Source organism: Ambystoma mexicanum, chromosome 7q (assembly GCF_040938575.1).
Source record: "Ambystoma mexicanum isolate Mex_15411 chromosome 7q, UKY_AmexF1_1, whole genome shotgun sequence".
NCBI classification, from domain to species: domain Eukaryota; kingdom Metazoa; phylum Chordata; class Amphibia; order Caudata; family Ambystomatidae; genus Ambystoma; species Ambystoma mexicanum.
Genome location: NC_090941.1, coordinates 174824279 through 174844310, shown reverse-complemented (window position 1 = coordinate 174844310; position 20032 = coordinate 174824279). Strand labels below are relative to the sequence as shown.

Sequence of the window (20032 nt, the reverse complement as noted above, 5' to 3'; positions counted from 1 at the left end):
AGGATATTTGGTAAGCTTCAAAAATACGTACTGAGAGGAGGAGAGTGGAGTGGGGATAATAGTCTGATTACTTACCAGTAATCTTCATTACACCTAGTCTTTCCCTTCCTCGTTACATTCCTGACACCTACTTCCATCCCTGGTGTTTTCGATCACCCAACACCTTGGTATTAAACTGGAGGACTGTGGGTTGATTGGCCTCAACGTAGAGGGGACCAGTCAACAAGAAACATACATTGGAGAAAGATGTTGAGAAAAAAGACTGAGGTAAGGAAGATTGTCCAGGCAAGAGTAGAATTTGTACTGAAGATTGCCGGCGGTAGAGTAGTATTCAAACCTGCAGTTTACACCACGTTTATAACAATATTAGATGCTCTGGCTCTTTAAAAGAGACTGCTTTCCAGAGGGGGTGTGCGTATGCCGAGAAAAGGAGGCAGGGTCAGGACTGAATAATTTCACAGGGCGGACCGAAAAGGCAATCCCTGTGAATGGAGTTGAAGGAATCGCAGGCAGGGGGTGCGGCTTTTCACGAAGCCGGTCCTCTCGGGCATCAACAACTCGGCAAGAGAGGCCCCCTACCCGAGCCCCCCTCTGCCTCTGGTATGCGAAATAATATTTAACAAACGGTGGACGTGTGAGGTAAAAAAGTACACCAGGAGGAGACGCGGGAGCCGACTGAGGCACGGGGATTACCGGAGCGGCTGGAGAGCGACGTCGGCGTCGGCGGCGGCTCTGAGGTAAGCGGGCTGATGAACAATGTGGCGGGGGAGGGGAGCGCAGCTCCAGCGCGCAGGAATGAAGCCGCATCAGCGGGAGATGCTGCCGGCGCAGCAATGTCACCAAGGCGGGCGGCGGCTGTGTCTCGCCGGGGAGCGGTGCAGGAAACGACCCCCTCACTGCACGATGTTTTAACATGCACGTATGCCATTGCTCCAATGTGTTTTTTCGGAAACCTTTAGCATCCCCCCTTTTTTTTGTGTATGAACCGCCTGTCTTCCCTTCTTGAGAGGGAGGGAAACTATGTACTGTGGGAACATAACATAAATGACCGCAAATCTGTGCATGCTTGGATTAAAAATAAGAGCGCGGCGTGTGTGTGTGTGTGTGTGTGTGCTGATGGCAGCAACATCGGAGATGCTTGTATGTCTGCTCTCTTTGTACAGTGGAGGGGTTGACTCTCTTTCTGCATCTAAGGAAACCTATTGATGTAGCAACTTTTATTACTGTTATTTTCGGTTTCATCCATTTTTACCCCCTCTTTAATGCAAGTCAATGTACACGTAGTGTGTGTGTCTCTTTTATGTTATGTTGCATGTCATTTGTAGAGGGCTGATCTGTCATTGTTATGGCCTGGTAGAGCTTCGGGCATTCTGGTTGTTCTTCTTGCTTGGTTGTGGGAGGCCTGTAATGAGTGGCATTGGGAAGACCACTTTGTTGCCTGGGGGCATTATAGTCGGGGTTGCAGTGTGAGTGGTTGGCAAGGTGAGCGCTGATGCATGGATCCTATCCATCTGCTTTGTATTGGAACCCCCTGTAGAACCAGGTGGCGAATTTTAAATGTATGTGCAGTTTCATGGGGGAAGAGCAGGGGTGGTAAAAGTACTACAAATGGAGGGTCAAAAGTTCGACACAGTTGACCATCCCACCCTGATCTCCAGGCTGTCTAGCGCCTGGCTGTCTGGTAAAGTACTTGACTGGTTCATCTCCTTTCTTGCCGACCGCTCCCAATCGGTCTCTTTTCTGCCTTTTCATTCTAGCTCGATCCCACATTTTTGTTGTGTCCTGCCGGGATCTGCTCTGTCCCTTATTTTGTTTAATCTTTATATCAGGCCTCTGCTGTTTCTCATCCAGTCCCATGGCTTTCGCTATTATTCCTATGCCAATGATACGCAAATTCTGGTCCTTCTTGACTTAAATCAGTATGATATGGCCAGTCAGTTTAGGAAGTTTCTTCAGGATGTGGGGGAATGGATGTCGTCGAACTGGTTGAAACTAAATGGCAGTAACACTGAGGTGCTTGTTGTTGACACTACCTCTCCTCTTCTTTTATGGACCAATGACTGCTGGCCTGTATCCTTGGGTTCTATTCCGGTACCTGCTTTATCGGTTAGGAATCTGGGGGGTCATTATTTCTTCTACCCTTGCCATGGATGGTAAGGTTGCTGCAGTCTGCAAGAAAGGTCATTTTAAATTTCGTATACTTGGGAAAGTTCTTCCATTCGTACCTGAAAATTGTCAGGCAACCTGTGGTCGCTGCGCTTGTTATGAGAGACTTGGATTACTGCAACTCGCTGTATCTGGCCCAACCACGCTATATGATCAATCGGCTTCAGCTGTTGAAGATGCTGCTGCTAGAGCCATCTTTCAGCCCCCTTTTGGCACCCATATGACCCCATTATTGAAAAGCTCCATTGGCTCTGTTTAAGTCCTTGTGTATGGTGAACTGTGCCTTTAATGGCCTATGGTCTGAATATATCTAGGATGAATTCCCCCATTATGTTCACTCGGTGCCTCCAATCCCAGTCTGCATTTCTTGTTGTGGTTCCCCGTTTCAGATTGACACGTACAGGCGGATGTGCTTGTTCGGTTGCTGTCACTAAGGCTTGGAACGCCCTTCCTCTTGCATTACACAAGACTGTTGACCACCTTGACTTTCGTTGGCTGCTGAAAACGTTTGTGTTCTAATTATGATGTTAATCTACTCTGCTCACATGTTATTGCCATGGTGCCTTCGAGCGTTTGTGCGCTCAATAAATTAACATAACAAAAGTTAGCGAACTCCCTAGTGTGACCTAATAGAAAATGTCATAGTTTACCTTTGCATGAACACTTACATTTGTAGGGAGGTAGTGACCGCATGGAGGGTCTGAACTGCAAAGAGGGCATAACAAGACTTGATCAGGTTTGCCAAAGGTTGGCATTTGCTCTCTCCTCTGCCTGCACTTTTGCAGCAAGGGGGAACATCCATAATCCCAAATTCAGGTGAAGTGCATGTCTTGCTTTAGGTGGTAACGAGGTCCATCTATCTCTGTTATGCAGTTTGGCAGGGAATGAATGGTGATTGATCAGCTTAGCACACGTGCCGAGAACCTTTGGTTTTTATGCAATGGTGGTATTCAGCTTAGTGGCTTACTATGACATCTGACATGCTTTTAAACAGCACTCACTTCGACGAAGATGTGTGTCACCAAGAGCCAACGAAAAAAGTGATGGGTAGAAGGTTTGGAATGGATCTGAACCACTGGCACTACTCTGGGCTGCCTTCCACACCACTGTTTTTTAGTGTCTGTGCCACTGCAAAAGGGGTCCAACCATATGCAAAGTCAGGTACTGCCACCAATGGTAGCAGCCCAACCCAACCCAAACTGCTAGGCTAGGCCACGCCCTCTCTGCATGGAATCGCAAGCAACCACAGACATGCATTTTTGTACTCGCATACGCCTAAAGCAAGGTGCTAGGTGAAGCTGGTGGACGCCATTCAAATGGCAATAACCTAGCATAGCGTAACACAGGGGTCTCCTGAGAAGGAAGGGTGTCTCTAGTGTAGCATTCAATACTCACCCCCTCCCCCAAGAGTCTGCAGGCAATTCCCTTCCTGTTTCATCTGTATTACAGTATTATTTAATTCATTCCCAGTTCTTGTTCTATGAAGGCCCAATGACTTTGTAGCTGGACCCTGCTTGCTCTGCACACATTCATTTAACAAATTGGTGTATTTTGGGAGTTGTCTGACTTGCTTCAAATCAGCCAATTTGCCTAACGCCCTGATATCAGTGAGCTCTCGGGAAGAAAGGGCGGGATGCAAACTGGGTGGTGTGACGCCACCCTATCTAACCTGGGCCTTTTGGTTAGCTTGGCGTAAATCCTTTCATATATCCTGTGTACCCCCAAAATTATCCATGGGCCATTGCAAAGGTTTTCCCATGTGTGCTAACCCCAACCTGATGTTAGAAGACCAAGACCAACCTGTTGCAGGAGGATAGATCAGTGGGCATAGGTGCTCGCCTTGGAAGCAAGACGACACAGAGCACCCCAGGTTCGATCCCCGGGTCTGCGCTTAGAAACCTATGGGTATTAAATAAAATAACCTATCATATCATAACCTTAATGACTTGTACTCTTACACAGTATCGAATAGGAGACGTAGGCTGCTTTAACTCTGTAAATGCGAGTATCTCTTAAACAGAACAATAAACTACTGCCTGCAAGCTGACAGTCTTGCTGTTTAGATTTATGGTTGTTGGATAAGAAGCTCACATTCCTGGGATGCCAGCCTTGGTTGTATACTGCTCATTACAGTTTATCCCCCCCCCCCCCCCCGCCGCTTTTGCTTCTTACCAGCTAATGAAGATTTATGTGACTTTGAAGGCTCATCCATTTTTTCATCTCGGCGTAATATTTACAGTTAGTCCAATAAAAGGTATCAACTTTCGAAATCTTAACTGGACTAACAATCGACCAACTTGTTTTGCGCACAGTATAGTGACCAAGGCCAATCCTGCTTAATATAAGAGATTAAAATGGATCGTGCTCTCTCTTTCAAGCCAAACTGTTGTAGACAACAACTGTGTTTATTTTTTTATTTTTTTTGCTTGCTCACAATTGGTCTGCTAAGACTTTGGGCCCGATTCATGGAATTTTTTTGCACGATTCAAAGTGACTTTGCAATGCTGAAAAGTGACTTTGCACTGCCTGCACAAACCCTGATTGATGGAACTGTGCAAAGTGTATTTTTGCAGTGCAAAGTTGGTGCTTAGTCCTTTTTGCAGTACAAAATGACTTGGGCCTTATCATAGACTTGGCGGTAATTGTGCCGAGATACCGCCAACGCTATTACGCTACTCAGGCCGGCGCTATTAGCGCCGGATCCCGACTAGTGGTAAGGCAGTAATTCCCCATTTTTTTTTTGAGAGTCCATAGGACTCTATGTGGATTTTCACTGCTATTACTGCTGGTGGTAATTGTGCCGGAAACCAGTGGAAAGCTGGAGATTTACCTGCTGCTCAGAGCTGGAAGTAAACCTCCCAGTTTTCCAACCAAACTCGGGACTGGGTGGAGTGGTGATGCGGCGGTAATAGCATTACTGTTCCGCCCAACCCCTGATGATGCCCTTTGCAGCGGCCTTGCACTGCAAAAATGGACTTTGCACAGTTCCATGAATCCGGGTTTGTGTCTGCAGTGCAGAGTCACTTTTCAGCAGTGCAGAGTCACTTTGAACCGGGCAAAAAATTTCATGAATCGGGCCCTTAATCTGCATACAAACTGACCGTTTCTATAAATCCGGAAGCACTCCTCCAACTTCTAGCCGTTGCCCCGTTGCTTTTTGCCTGTTACCCGCGCGCGCCGTATTATTTACTTGATAGTTAGAGAGTGAAGGGAAATGATTACAGAAGCCCTAAGGCACAACACTGCTGAGCTTTTAAGCGGAAGATGTTGATTTCGACAAGGCCCCATTTTGGAACATAAGTTCTGCAAACTAACTTTTTATAAAATGTTAGTTTATACCTGCTTTATTTTGATAATCCGTGATTGATCAAATGACATAAATGCGATTGATCAAATACCATAAGTGACGTGCAAACTCGACGCTACTCCCCTTGATGACACCATTTTTTTTTATTTGTAGCAAATAATTATTTATGTTTTCTGCTATTTTTATATAGCTCGCTCACTGCCTTCCTGCTGCTTTTAAGGAGCGTTCGGGAGGCAAATGGTGTTTGGGTATGCTGTATGCAGTACAGTGTGGACCAGAAGGCTCCTTGCTATAGAGACTAGGCCATATGCTTTGAGGAAGTTGTTGCTTGCTGAAATCGCTGATGGCAGGAGGCGACTCCAACCGCTTCCTCTACTTTTTTCTTGCAACTTAATGTAAGGCATGACATTGTGGGACTGCTTGACTAAAAATGATGCAGGATTTTAGAAGAGCTTTTTTAGCAAGCCTGAGATTTGCCATAGCGGCACATCTGAGGCGGTGTGGCTGGGCTAATTGATGGGGCGGCTTGCCTCGCCCAAATACACATGTCGAGCTTTCTCGTGTGTATGATTTACGAACGCAGCAGGCCTTTTAATCGGAAGCCAGTTCCAGATGCTGAAAAGAACCGCCCGACCCTGAGGTTGCGAGCAAATCGCAAGAAATGTGGGTGACCCTGAGAAACGACCGTCCACATTGCGACTGGGCCAAACCCTATGAGCAACTAGGGTGGTTGGGTCTTGTGGGGGAGGGGGCGGGAGTGAGGCTACAACCTCAGCTTTCCTGTTCAATGTAGTCTTCAGATGTTGGGTGCCAGTGGCGGCGTGTGAGATCAGATATTCCCGGCAGGGTGTTTAGGAAAGATCTAGAAGATAAGAAGGAGAGTGTGGTGTGGTAGTCTGCGGTCTTGTGAACTGATTCAATTCAGAGAATGCGCAGTATGTCCTCAGTTCCGGTTTTCTGTGTCCCATGTTTACGTTTAGCAAAGACATTTGCAAGCGACTAATCAAATTGCCCCGTTTTTAAAAGTGTATCGTTTTCAAGCCACGCATGGCTTCTTGGCATGTTTCTGTATGGCGAGATTGTCACGACGAGGTTGAAACCGGTGGGTATCTTAGCAGCCCGTTTTTTGTTATTATTGCTTAATACCCCACGCTGCCTATCCCGGATCCGGAGGCTCCCCTCGGTGTTCATATGGTTCCCAAATGACGATGGCTTTGCAAGATCCATCCTGAGTAGACCTGCTGGGCGAATGCCCAGTTTGTGCACTAGAGGGCACCTGCATTGTGCGCGAGTTGGAGGTCGTCTGTTTCCTGCCGCTTGTTCAGAGTGAGGGGAAGTGGATTTGGGACTAACTGGGTGAAAGCAGGCTCGAACTGGCAATGGAGCCCAAAGGCTAGGCTCAACCTGCTACTGTGGGCCAGATTTGTGTCAAAAGGGGGGCCAGTTTGATGCGTCACTTCACTGTGCTTCTAGATGTTTATGAGCATTGTTACTGAACACATAATATTCGATTGCGCAATATGCACCCTTTACCCAAAAAACTCCCCCTTGGGTCTTACTCGGACAGCATGTCATCCAAGGTATCTATTGCCATTTGTGTCTGTGGTCGCTGCTTCATTGGTGCCTTAGCTAACTTGATGCCCCCTGTCTGACCGTGAATGAATGGTGGGAGTGTCTCTTATTTGTGTAAGGGGCCCAGGAGTGGACTGGTAACCCTTTTTGTGTTTTAATTTATGTTTTTCTTCAAAGTTGCCCCATTTTACAGTGCGCAAGGGAAAATGGCTTTTTAATAGCGCGTGCTTCATGCAGCGATATGAATCATTGAGTGCTCTCAGAAAAGAGGCGCATGGTCCAGAGTCCCAGAGGGAAATCTCCAGACTTCCCTGTAGGCCAGTCGGCCAGTGTTAGGAGGCAGCTTGTGAAATGGGATACTTGCCTTGACCGAATGGAAGTCTGTAGGACACATTTTGCCCCAGAACTACATGGGTGCAGAGAGTTGGGCGGAGAAGAAAATGGCAAGGTACCAGTGGAAGTACACTGTTTTGAAGACCTTTTGAGCAGGGGTCTTCAAACTGCGGGGCCGAGACAGGATGTCCGGTGTGATTATGTGGCTCTATTCAAAGGCAGGAGGGCGACTGCTTTTAATAGAAAGTGTAATCGGTTCTAGCATTTGGTGAGGCCCTGCCCACATTCTGTTTACTTAAGGGGGGGGGCTCTGTAAAAATGTTTTATTGAAACCCCATGCTTTAGTGTGTGCCAAGTTAGAATAACTAGCTACAGTAATTCTTCTTATTTGAGTACAGAGCCATCAGCAGCAGGCAGCACTTTAATTCAAGGAGCCCTTGGTAAAGCATTGCACCACGTGGCTCCTTGAATGAAAAGGCTGCCTGCTGGGTGTGAGCTGGTGCACACTGGTGTCGCACCTTTGGTGCACCCAGCCCCTTCTATTGTTTAAAAGGAGGGGCTGGGCACATTGAAGGTAATAAAGCCAGTGCGCCTCAGCTCTGCTTATTTTATCAGCCCCCACCCATTGGGTGAGGGGGGGGGCTCCCGAAAGGGCGCATGTCTAAGCACACCTGTACTTGGGCCACATCCCCTAACGAGAGCTCTTCCCCCTCCCCCCCCGCCCCCCCCACCCCCACAATTTCTAATCCCACTTAAATTACTGGCCAGTCCTCAACTGACTGCAGAGACATTGGAGTATGGGTGGGGATGAATAGCAGAGTCCTCCAGCCTCGCTGACAAACATCCCTGGGTCCCTCCAGCCTCGCTGACCCCCCCCCCCCCCCAGAGAGGGAGGGCGAGAGGGAGGGAGGGCGAGAGAGAGAGGGAGAGAATACAGTGGCATTGGAAGGTTAGAGTGCTGCTGATTGCTCAGTGGACAGCCCCACATCCCTTCTCACCAGAGGGGGGCATTGAAGAGGCATGAACATTGGCAGTATGTGGGCGACAGCTGAGACCCCTGTGGTGTGGCCTGGCATAGCTCTACCACCTTGTTTTCATATAGGAAACATGGCCCCTGAAAATGTACAAGATGGCGGTCTCGAAGCCACGAGAGGTGCATCGTCTGCAACCCTAGACCCTGAGCAGTCTTCCGTTGGACCAGGCGGGATATTTCTCTCCTCTGTGAATGGAGGGAAAGGGCGCCTTTTTAGTAAGCCTGGAATTCGGATGGGGGGCGGGTGGGGCTGACTGACCGAACACGAAAGGAAAGCCGGCGACATCCTCCTGCGCAGTGGAGTGCTGCTAGCCAAACGGCACCATGGCTGTCGTTTGACAAGCTTGGATGCTGCGGGCTATTGGCATCACACAACACATGCACGCGCACGCCAGCGACCTGCTTCAGCTCCCCGAGACACCCACCACGCCGCTTCACCCACAACCAAGATAACAGCATGAGTATGCCACCCTAGTATGCCACACTAATTAACATATTTGCCACATACCATCGGTTTGACCCGCGGGCGATTAGGGAGAAGGCACGGGGAACACTACACCAGGAGTAACCTGAGGGTTACACAGGAAAGCCACGTTTCATCAGGACGGTGCACTATCTTTACATTTCAGTGGTATTCTAGGTGTGTGTTGAAGTACTGCAAGCGCCTGGCGTGTCCTCCAATGTTTCCTGATGCGCTGGGCCACGACCTGTTGAAGCAAAGGGTTGTGGCTAAGGGCGTGGGTACAGGGCCTGTGTACAGGGCTGCATATCAATGACAGCCGCGTGGTATTTTATCCCTTAGTTTGGTGTGTGTGTGTTATTTTAGTGTGGCAGTCACCACACTATAGATAAGGTGAGTACTGAGTACCATAGGAATACAAAAAATTGCTAATAATAAACCACGCCCCCCGCAAATGGGAAGTTTGGGAAAGATTTGTTAAAAAAAGTTAAGAAAACAATAAAAGCACGTTCAGCCTTGTCCCTGTTCATTTTTTCCATAGACAAAAAAGGTCAATTTTTGCCGGACTGCACAGTAAAAACCGCTGAACGGAATTGGACAAGAACTGTAACAACTTGGGCACGAAGTGCGGTCTGGACTTATTCTGTCCAGTCGTTTAAAAAATATATTTGATGGATGAAGGGGATGCTCCCCTCTCCCAAAAAAATGGTGCATTGTAGCAGAGAGGCTTTTTAGCAATTAAAAGAGAGAGAGGTTATACCCGTGATTACCAGAAAAGCAGAAAAATCACATCTTCAAGAGGAAAACCTTTGCAATGGCATCAGGCTAGAGGTGGGGGGAGGTGGATGGGAGAGGGCAGCATGTCAAATAGGAGAGTTGGAGGTGGGCAAGGGTCCAGGTTTGCAGCACAAACGGTTTTCCCGTAGCAGCAAGTATTAGGCAGGGTAACTGCGACTCCATACTGGAACGGGAATTAAAGTGTGTCACACGGAAGCAAGTGTTTGGGGGGGGTCAAGGGGAGTGCGGTGGGATAGGGCTGGGGAGGTGAAAAGGTCATGAGAGGGGTCCCGGGAGGTTGGGCGACGGGGGGGGGGAGCAGGTACATATGCGGGTCGGGGGGAGCACTTGAAGCATTTTCTTTTTGTGTTCTTCGTTTTTCCTGATAACCGCGGCTATCGGAAAACTACACATAGCCACAGTTATCTGTAGGTCATTGTGATTGTACCCACGGTTATGGGGGGGAAACATTTTTAAACATTTTTTTACAGCTACAGTGAGAAAGGGGGTGAAAATTGTGGCTTGGTAGTGTTTTTTAAACAATAGTGGGCACGGGCAAAGGCTGGTAGCGTTGTAAAATACACAGTGGGCATGGCCAAAGGAAATGGCTAGTGGCTTGGTAATGTAACCTATACAGTGAGCATGGCTGAAGGCTGTAGCCACTGGCCATGGCATTCGGCCATGGCTAGTGGCTTTGTAGTGTTGTTAAAATATACAGTGGGCACGGGCAAAGGCCATGGCCGGTGGTGCAGAAAAAATCTATGGTATAACGAAAAAACGTTAGTTAGTTAAGCTGCCCAAATTTATCGAAGCAAAAAATCCCTGAAATTCAGTCAATTGGGAAGTCATGAACGGCTTAAGTCTGCGCTTCCTGTTGCAAACCCCATGAACACATATATATTATAAGAGAAGAGATTCACAATAACATGGGGGACATGGTATTATGGAGGACCTCAATGGGAGGACGCTGAGTTGAGCCGGTGATGACTTCCCAAATGTGCTGAATTTCATTGGGCACCTTAACTAAACTTGTACTCGTTTTTTCAGTGTATGTTATATATATGGGATGCAGGGCTCAGATGAGATTGAAGTGTATGAAAACGAGCACGAACCCATAGATATTTTAACGGTTACACTACTTTTTAGAACTATTTTCAGAGTTCCTGCTGTTGTTGCAGTTAAACCATGCCTCTTGATTTTACTTGATGGGCTGTTTTGAAGCTAATAGCTTCACTTGGGCTCCTGCAGAGCTAGTGAGCAGTAAAACACGCAAGGCACCTTTTCAGGTAACCCTGCTTCCTAGATCTGGTTGGAAAGGGGCTGTAGGAAGAACTTTCTGTGCTTAACTAGGCATATTTTACTCAATGATCTGTTCAATCATCACACAATCATTTATTTTGCTGGCCACACAACATTAATAGACTTTTTAGATCTACATAATTTTGTTATTCATGTTCGTCACCCTTTACATTCTAGCCCACTTGGGGCATATTTATTGTTCATATAAACACAACCACTACTCCAGGACCACCGTGGGGTCTTTCTAAGCCTCTATCTCAGCACTCCCAAACCCCGTAAAGGGGCAGATTTGACGAACTGTGTTGCCTTCCATCATCCGTTTACTTTTTTTGTAAAAACCAGAGGCCACCATACCACTATTTTAATTTGCACGTTGAACGGTTGTGCACCAACCTAAAATATCCGGGTTGACCACGAAAAAAAACCCCAAACTGCTATTGGCCTCGTACAGTTAATAGAGATACCACCTCGCTTTTGTGGTAAGATGGGGCGAGCGCAGTCTATACTCTTCCGGGATGTGAATGTGGTTCAGTAGCAACCCAAATAGGGAAGTATAATGGTCCAAGCGAAAGGAATGTCTAATCAAGGTTCTATACAAATGTATACACTTTTTAGTAAAACGCACCTTGTACAATAATCACTAACTAGCCAAACGTTACACAAATCCCACTTCTGACGAAAGAACACAGAATAAGCAAAGATAACAAGATGCAGCACTCTTAGGTATTCGGGGGGTTTAAGACAAGTAATAACCACATTGTTTTTTTGAAAGGTTATATTCTTGGGTGCAAAAGGGATAAAAGTGACCTAACCAGTCTCGGGGGGGGGGGGGGGGCAGTTGGCAGTCAATAGTACCCTTTTGCTGTTCTTGGTGGTCTGGCCGCTCCGATCAGACTTCTTGGTGTTGTGCGAGCAATTAAAAGATCGGGAGAGTGCAAAAGGTAGCACTGCAGGGTCTTGGTGGTTTGAATGTGTCAAACAGTTCTTGAAAACAGCACCAAGTAGCTCAATACCAAAAACACTAGGATCCCGGCTCTCGGGGTGCTGAGAGTCTCAATACAGAGGCAAGATGAGTCCTTGTCTCGTGCTCCCAAGCATGGGGAGGCTGGCACACAATTTGCAGGGGTCCTTCAACATAGTGAGGTCCTGGGTATCACTGTGGATGTCGGAGGCAGGTCTTGCTATAGCAGCAAGTCACTCTTCGGGTTGCTGCGAGTCCCACTCCAGGGACAAGAAGGTACTTTGTTCTCGACTCCCAAACAATGGGGAGGGTGATCCACAACTGCAGGGGTCCTTCAGCACAGTGAAGTCCTCGGTACTGCTGTGGATGGCAGAGAGGCAGGTCTTGCAGCAGCAGGTTCACCCCCAATGGTCCTGGGGTATGGTGGGGAGTGGGTGGAAGAGCTTACCTTTGCCTTGGAACACCTGCCTCCACCTCAGAACTGGAGGATTCTGAAAAGGACTGCTCTCCCAGCAGGGTCCAAACGAAATCTTCAAGGGTTGAAGTCCAAAATATGATTCAAAGAAGTGGTGTGAGACCCCTTCCTTTAAAGGTAAAACTCCACAAGTGATTGGAATAAAGCCAGCCTGCTTTATGGGCCCAATACCTGTTCTTAAAAGAATTGGGTGGACTTTGCCTTTTTGACCTCGCACCCAAAGGACTTTGTGCTAGAGGAAATGGAGGAGATGGGAAGGAGTGGAAGACAGAAACAAGATGGTGGAACCCTCCCTCAACTGTACTGAGCTGTCCCTGTCTACACTAATCCCGCCCCCTTCCCTTCTCAATGGGATTAAAGGCCTTTAGGTAATGCAACACCCTCATATTAGGCCAAGCATTTTGTGAGTGGATTTGCCCTTTGATAACCGTTCCTAGGACAGCTTCCTGTGGAGTGGCTGTCTTTGGGGGCAGAAGGGTGCGGGGGGGGGGGTATTACCTGGCCTTACGAAGGATACAAAGGGGGGGGGTCAACTTCCCCAGGCTACCTTCCTAGCAGTAGGGCAAGGTCCAGCCTATGTGGGGACAATACACATAACCCTTTCACAGCTGAACTGGGCCTAAAGGACTGACTTGTGTGATATCAATGTGATGTGGTTGGAATGATTCTGGGTAGTGCCAGGCACCATGCCCTATCTGTCCGGCATGGTTTATGGTTAGTGTTTACCTTCCACCAGCATGGGACACTCCCCACTGGAGCTAGGTATCTTGGATGTCGCCCCTGTGCCCCAGGGACTTTGGCTGTTACCTCCGCTGTTAAAAGGGCACCCGTCACCTGCTCTGTGCCACTATAGGGCAGGTGCTGCAATCTGGCTGTTGATGCTACAGTGCACAGGTGTACACAATGCTGTTGGCAAGGAATTTATGATAGGGGAATCTGATAGCAGATTCCCCTTTCAGAGATGGCATCATTTTATTAAATTGGTCAAAAGGAGAAAAACTGGTCTTCTACACCTTTGCGAAATGGCAGTCTGTCACAGTGCTCTATTCCACAATACTTGCAACCGAGCGACCTGATGAAAAATGTACTCCCACTGAAGGTAATACATCTCGTACTGGGACTATTTTGGTATCGAATATTGTGCTTAAAACGTGCACACTTTTTTAGTTTTCCAACACCTTTCTAAAATGTATTCTCTCTTGGTTATTTTTATGTTGATATTATGAAAGGAAATGGGTCATTTGTCCTGTGCACTTTACTTGATTATGCTACGGCAATTGAAAGAAATGTGCCTATTTAACTTTGATCTGTTCGTTTCTGGTGCTGTCACTTGCCATTATTATGCTAGAGTCCCAGTTACTTTATTTTAAGACTTGTTCCCTGGTGGGAGGAGTCCCATTTTTCTGCATCTTTTTTTCATGACCAGCCAATCTAAAATCAAGGTCTTTTCCACCGTCACCAGGACATTTTATAGGACCCTTCTATTTGTAAACCAATGAACGTAGCAACAACTAAAGGGGTGTCTGAACCCCTTCTGGCTTGCACAGTAATTCTTCAGGACAATGGAGACGCCTCATAGAACAGTTGGGAGGTGGGGTGGTTTGAATGGCCATTTTATGTCAAATGTATGTAAGGGGGTCGGCGCGCAGCCAGCCCGGAAGCAGCAGAGCGGGAGGTGGATACAATTCTGGAGCAGGAGAAGCTGTTGGGGGCAAGGGGGGAGCCTGCGGGCAGTTAACCATGCGGTTCAGTTTCTGCAATGAATGAATGGCTGACGAGATGTTCCGTGAAGGGTAGCCTTCTTGAGATGCATGTGGGAGGGAGCCGTCCTAATTAGCATAGGTAGATTGTTTCGGAGTACTGGTCCCTTGGTTTCTGCCTTCCATTTCTTATATGTAAAAGCGCACAGTTCGCATTTGTGACGAAAAAGAAAGTTCTATTTTTGTTAATTTCACCAATTCTTACATTTCAGGCAATAAAATGCGATTGACAGAAATCTCTTTTTCGAAATAGCATCCCTGGAGAATCCAGACCACCCCCACTCTGCCCTGATTAAGAGCAGCTCCCGTGAAGCGAGTTTCCTTCCCAGTCACGTGTGGAGATTTGATAGTGGTTTCTTATTAGTTTTTTTTTTTTTTTTTTTTTAAATGCCATCGAAAAGCTGAAGGCAGCCAGGCCTCCACGCTACCACCCTTGTAATTGCACAGCTGGGCCTCCCGCATTCCTGACCCCAGACCATATTACCGGCCATGTCTTTGCTTTCCTGCAATTAGTTCTCTCTTGCGTGACTTTGTTCTTAGACGTGCACGCTGTGTTTTTATTTATTATTTTTTAACCTGCAAGCATTATTTTCATAATTGGGGCACGAATGACCAGTCAGATATGTTTTCTTTTTTTACCATCGTTGTTATAACCTGTTTTAGCAGATAGACGTATACATTATCAAAAGCATGTTTTTATTTGTGTTGATAATTTAAGTACACGTCGCGCAATTTAGCAACCTCGCCAAGGCCCAGGCAAAATGAGGCTTGCACTCTGATGAATTGCTCTAATTAGGAGGCCCCGTTTATATTTGCTTTCATCGCCCACTATGCTCGTCCTGGAAAGAAAATTGGAAGATGGGACAATGGAGGTGGCCCTGAGGAATTTCCCCAAACATTTCAAGTTGCAAGCTTTTAGCCAGGCATAACTCGCCATTAGCCCTCTCAGTTCTCCACATACGTACATCACTCACAATTCCTTAACAGGTTTCAATTGTCTAGCCAATGGCTACTGGCAAAGGCACATTTTTAGCCATGCTAGGCAACCATCTCTGTGGTACAGTTTGGGTAAGCGGTAACAAGTGGTGGTTTTTTTTTTTTTTTTTTTTTTTTTTTTTTTTTTTTTTACAAGGCCCAGGTTCTAGGATAATCGACTTCTCGATTTGCTTAGAAGGGAAACGTAATACCCAAAGCTGATGTACATAGACGAGAGGTTATCATATCGGAGGATAAACTGGTCTCTTCTCGCAGTATTGTCTCCAGTTTTTTTTACTTTTGGGTTGTGTATGTGTTTTTACCCAGAAGTCTTCCTGCAAGCAAACTACAACCCTTCCTGTGTCTACCAATAAGACGCACCGACTTTGTTATTGGCTCCTCCACGGAGCACAGTGCCTCCTCCACGGAGCACAGTGCAATCTCGAGGTGATGGATGAGGACGACTGGTGAAGTTCTGAACAAAGCTAGTGCCCATAACTTGTAATGGATAGCTCATTGACTCTGAACTTGAGGTGAACTTCCAGGGATGGCTACTGGGGCTCTATGGTATGTGTGGGTCAGCAGAAATGTCCTGTTCTACTCAGACATTTCAGGTAGGATTTATTTATTTATTCCCCCCCCCCCCCATCGTTTTAGAAACTCACCTTGACACCTTGGTGATGGAAACGTCTCATTTTCAATGGTTCACTGTTATAAGTAGCTTCTACCAGAGGGCTACTGTGATGAAATTACTACTACTCCGGTTAAGGCACTTACTCGGCCACCTACTACTTCTAAAACCAGCCATTATCTCAGTCATAAAGGTGGACCTCCTCTGCCTCTTTTTGTAATGTGTGCTGAGGGCAGGCTCTTCTCTTCAGTGGAAGATGTGAGGTGGTTCAGAAGCAATTCAAATAACAATAGCACTGGGGAACCAAAATAAAAGAACGTCCAACCAAGTTCCTACACAAATATGATCTTTAATTAAACTAACCAAAAATGCACACACTCATTAAACATTTCCTGTAAGGGAACATCTAGGGAAAGGGGACTTTAAAATAATGGGTCTCTCTAGTGTTGTAGATTGTGGTGCTCGGGCAAAGATTTCAGCAGCAAAATGTCAGTTTCATAAATTAGTCGCTCAAAAGGTAGAAAATGGGGCTCAGTAGCTACTAGGGTTCTAAGGGCAGACCAGTGCTTCTTGTATTTCACTGCACTGCATAAAGCCAGGCTTTTCAGCGTCTGAGCAGGAGTTTGGGTGCTTTCGATATGGAGCCGAGTCTAGTTTGGGAGCGGTGACAACAAGTTCCAATGATGAGGTGCTGCTCGGTCACGCCTTGCAGGTGGAAGAAACTGGGAAACCGCAACCAGTGTCTGGTCTGTAGCACTGGAAGACTTGGCTGCCTCAGATGCAGAGGCTTGCTTTTGGTCATGATCAGGCTGTACGGACTCAACAAGACGTTCTGGTACTGCAGTGGCGATGACTGACTTTCTGGTAACCTGGCATGCATTGTTCAATTGAGGATGGTGCAAGACCTGCCATGTCTTGGCTGCAGAGACAGCAGAGCTTTGGTGTCTGTGGGTGGGCGGGACCTCTGAGATGCAGAGGCAGTCCAGATGACTCTGGTGGGTCCCCTGCAGCAGCTTGGATGGCGTCGGAGGTGCCCAAACTCGTTTTGAGACTGTTCAGAGATACAGAGAGCCAGGGGTTGCCTCCTTGGTTCTGTGGTTGCTGGGAGGCCCAGCCCAGTTTCTCTGGGGCAAGTTAAGTTCTCTATTGTGCCCTTCCGAACCAGGAAGGTTTGTAGAGAGCTCTTGCAGCAGGGGTTCTGTTACTCCAGTGGCAAGGTTTTCGGTAATGGTGCCTCATTTGCTGTAGGCCTTGCCCAACCTGCATCTTCACCCCAAGTATGTCCTGGGAATGATTGGGCAGAAGAGCGTTCCTCTTCCTTGGAGCTCATGGTCTTCACCTCTATGGCAGAGGAACGTTGCAACAAACTCTATATACCCAATCTGGTTCCAGTGAATCTGTCCAAAGCAAGCCTGCTGTCAAGAGTGCAACCCAGGCTGCGTTGCTTCTTGCTGATGTACCAAGAGTGCCGTGTCTTCAGAAAGTGGGGCGTTGGAGGGCGGGGGAGAGGGGAGGGGCAACAAAGGTTGGAAGTTTGGGAGCACTAGCACATTTTTATTTTGTTCAAAGCAGACCTAGCTTCTCTCACTCGAGAGTGGCAGAGCACTGTACAAGGTTTGGGTAGCCAGCGTTTGGTCTGGCATCATTTAACAGTAATGCAGTACTGTGAGTTGCGTTCTGTGCAACCATTGGGATTAGTTTATCTTCCGGTGCTGTTAGATTTGTGCAATTGGTGAATTGTGGGGACATTCCAAGTCAATACTGGGATTGACTTCCATAGGGTGGGTGCGTGACAAGAGATTGTTTGCAGGTGCTCACTTTGCAGACTAGTTGTGATTTGAGCCAGTTGCTCGATTTGCTGCACAAGGAGTGTGCCACCAAATATGTGGAGCTCGGCTGCCAAGTGCGCTGCTGTGCAACTCGTGACTGCAAAAACCAAAATAGTGAGACTTTTCTGTGGTCTGAACTTCTCTGGGCTACAGTTGCTCCCGCTCCTTCCTCTGTCTGCCTGCGTAAGGGTCTCCAGCATTTCACATCCTGGTGTGAGATGACCATTGTCCTGACTGTCTTTGAAACACTGTTTCCCAGGGAACGTTCAACATTGAGTTCCTGTCCACCTGATGAAGGGGACCAGGGACGTTTCCCGGGCTGGAGACACCCGGGCCACATTGTTCATACACCCCTGGCCCCATCATGGGCGAGTCGTTGCTCAGCAAGCTGACAAATGACATTCAATGTTTATGGCGGTATAATTGTTTAATCTCCGCCTCCATGTCATAACCAGATATGGCTTATATTTTTATGTTAACTGCCACCAACTTAATGTGGTACACAATTCTATTATGAACCTCTGCATGTTGGAGCATTGACTACCGGCAGCACCATTTAGGAATGGATGTGACCGTTGAACTTGCGCTGCTGCCATTACGGGCCAGCTGCTGGGGATGTCCAGAGCCGGTCACAGCAAGGTGCATTATGTTTTTCGGCTTAGAACCGATGAGCAGATCCCACTTTTGGCAACTGTATTCCTGAAAAGTGAATGCTCCGGCCTGCCCTTGCCAGATGGTATTCTGTCACAGCGACAACATATTTTTCACATTTCGTAAGAGACTTCAAATTGCAATAATTATTGAAACCTGAAGCGGGAATGAGTACGAATACCTGGAAGCACTTAATGTACATAAAACATGACCACCCCCGGGCCGCCACTAGTGAAGGAAGCTGAATGTAACCAGCCTGGGGGAGGAGGGGCTGTGTGCAGTGATGTTTACTGTATTATCGGAACAGCCATCGAAGGTCTGCACAAAAGCCTAGCTCTGGTATTTTTGTTGGTCACCTGTCCTCGGAGCTTCTTCCTTAACCCTTCATTCATCCAGTCCCATTCCACACCCTACCTACATTACACTCCACGTGCTGCCCCGGGCATCATAGCAGCGTTACCCACCCTTCCCTCACTCCTACCGAAACTTTCACTCAACACTCCACTCCCTACCTGACCCCCTTCAGTGACGCTTGATAATGTTTTACATTTAGTTAGTACTGTTTAGTTCTGAACAACTTGCCCCCTTAAATGAATACCTTTTTTTGTGAACCGATTTTTTTTTAAAAAAAAATTATATATGCATTTTGTTTGTTTTGTCCCTGGTATTTGTCCGACTATGTTTTTAATCCGTCCTAAACTGGCTCACTACTTGTTGTCTTCTGTACAAAAAAGGTAGCAGGCGCCCCTCTCTAGGAAGAACATGGCATGATAACCTGTTCAATGGTTTTCAACCACTTTGAGAGTCTGCAGTCATCGCTTTTTGCTCACTGTTCTTTGCAAGGAGCTTGGGGTTGGTCACCTTAAGTTACCTGGGTGAACCTCTTGCTCGGAGAGGCACAGCTCCACCTCACTGATGAGGCCCAGCAAGGCTGAAACACGTGTCTGGGGTTGCTGTTGGCTCTCTTGTTCAAAGGAGGTTTGCCAGACATTTCGGTGCTGGACTGCCCTTGTGGGCAGGAAGAAAACTGATATGCAAATGGATATTCCTCCTTTTTTGAGAAGTACAGTGAACAAAAAGCGATGACTGCAGACGCTCTACGTGGGTAAAACCCATCATGCCATGTTCTTTCTAGAGAGGGGGCCCCTGCTACCTTTTTTGAATTGTTGCCATCCGTGTGCTATTGTACAGGCGTACTTCGTGGGAAGGCTTCCACCATCTGCAAATGAGTTGGGTAAGTCATTTCTGTTCGAAATTGACAACCTTGCCCTTCAAATAAATACAAATACACATGCCCTCTCAACTCGTTCACGCCATGCACTCCACGCAGACACGCCGTGCCACATACATGCCATTGTGCCCCATGCTAGTCAGGAGATGCTAGCCTAGCCCAGTCCCAACTAACTTTTCTTTCTGGGACTTGTACTCCCGAATTTACCCACTATAAAGACAGGACTAAAAGTCCCAAAATGCAATGTTCAAAACCGTGATGGGACTAGCATCTCCCGACTTGAATGTTGCATGTATGATGCCATCATGCCAACCTTCAACCCTGACGCACGCTCAAAGCTGGCGCATCATGCGCACTTCGTAGCCTACATACAGGGGGGATAGAACCATAGAACCGAGCTGACAAAAAGTGTATGTATGTGTGGGGGGGGGGGAGAGGGGTAGAGAGAGACCGAGAGGGAGGGAGGCAGGGAGGGAGGGAGGGGCGGGCGGTGTACACACGCGATGGACACGGAACCCAGTAGGCAAATTAATGTAGGGTTTAAGATTGTGTACGGCGGAGAGTAATAAAAA

General features: G+C 47.3%; 1 protein-coding gene across 4 annotated transcripts in view; it reads left to right on the top strand.

The window, feature by feature from the left end:
• Positions 1-481: 481 nt before the first annotated feature.
• FARP1 (FERM, ARH/RhoGEF and pleckstrin domain protein 1) overlaps positions 482-20032 on the top strand; it is a 1178254-nt gene continuing 1158703 nt past the window's right edge. For 2 of the 4 annotated variants that reach the window (XM_069640747.1, XM_069640742.1), the window contains exon 1: positions 524-737. The gene's annotated coding sequence lies outside the window, so the exon portion shown is untranslated. Of the gene's footprint in view, positions 738-20032 lie in introns of all 4 variants that reach the window. The other 2 variants (XM_069640745.1, XM_069640749.1) reach the window with 2 other exon arrangements.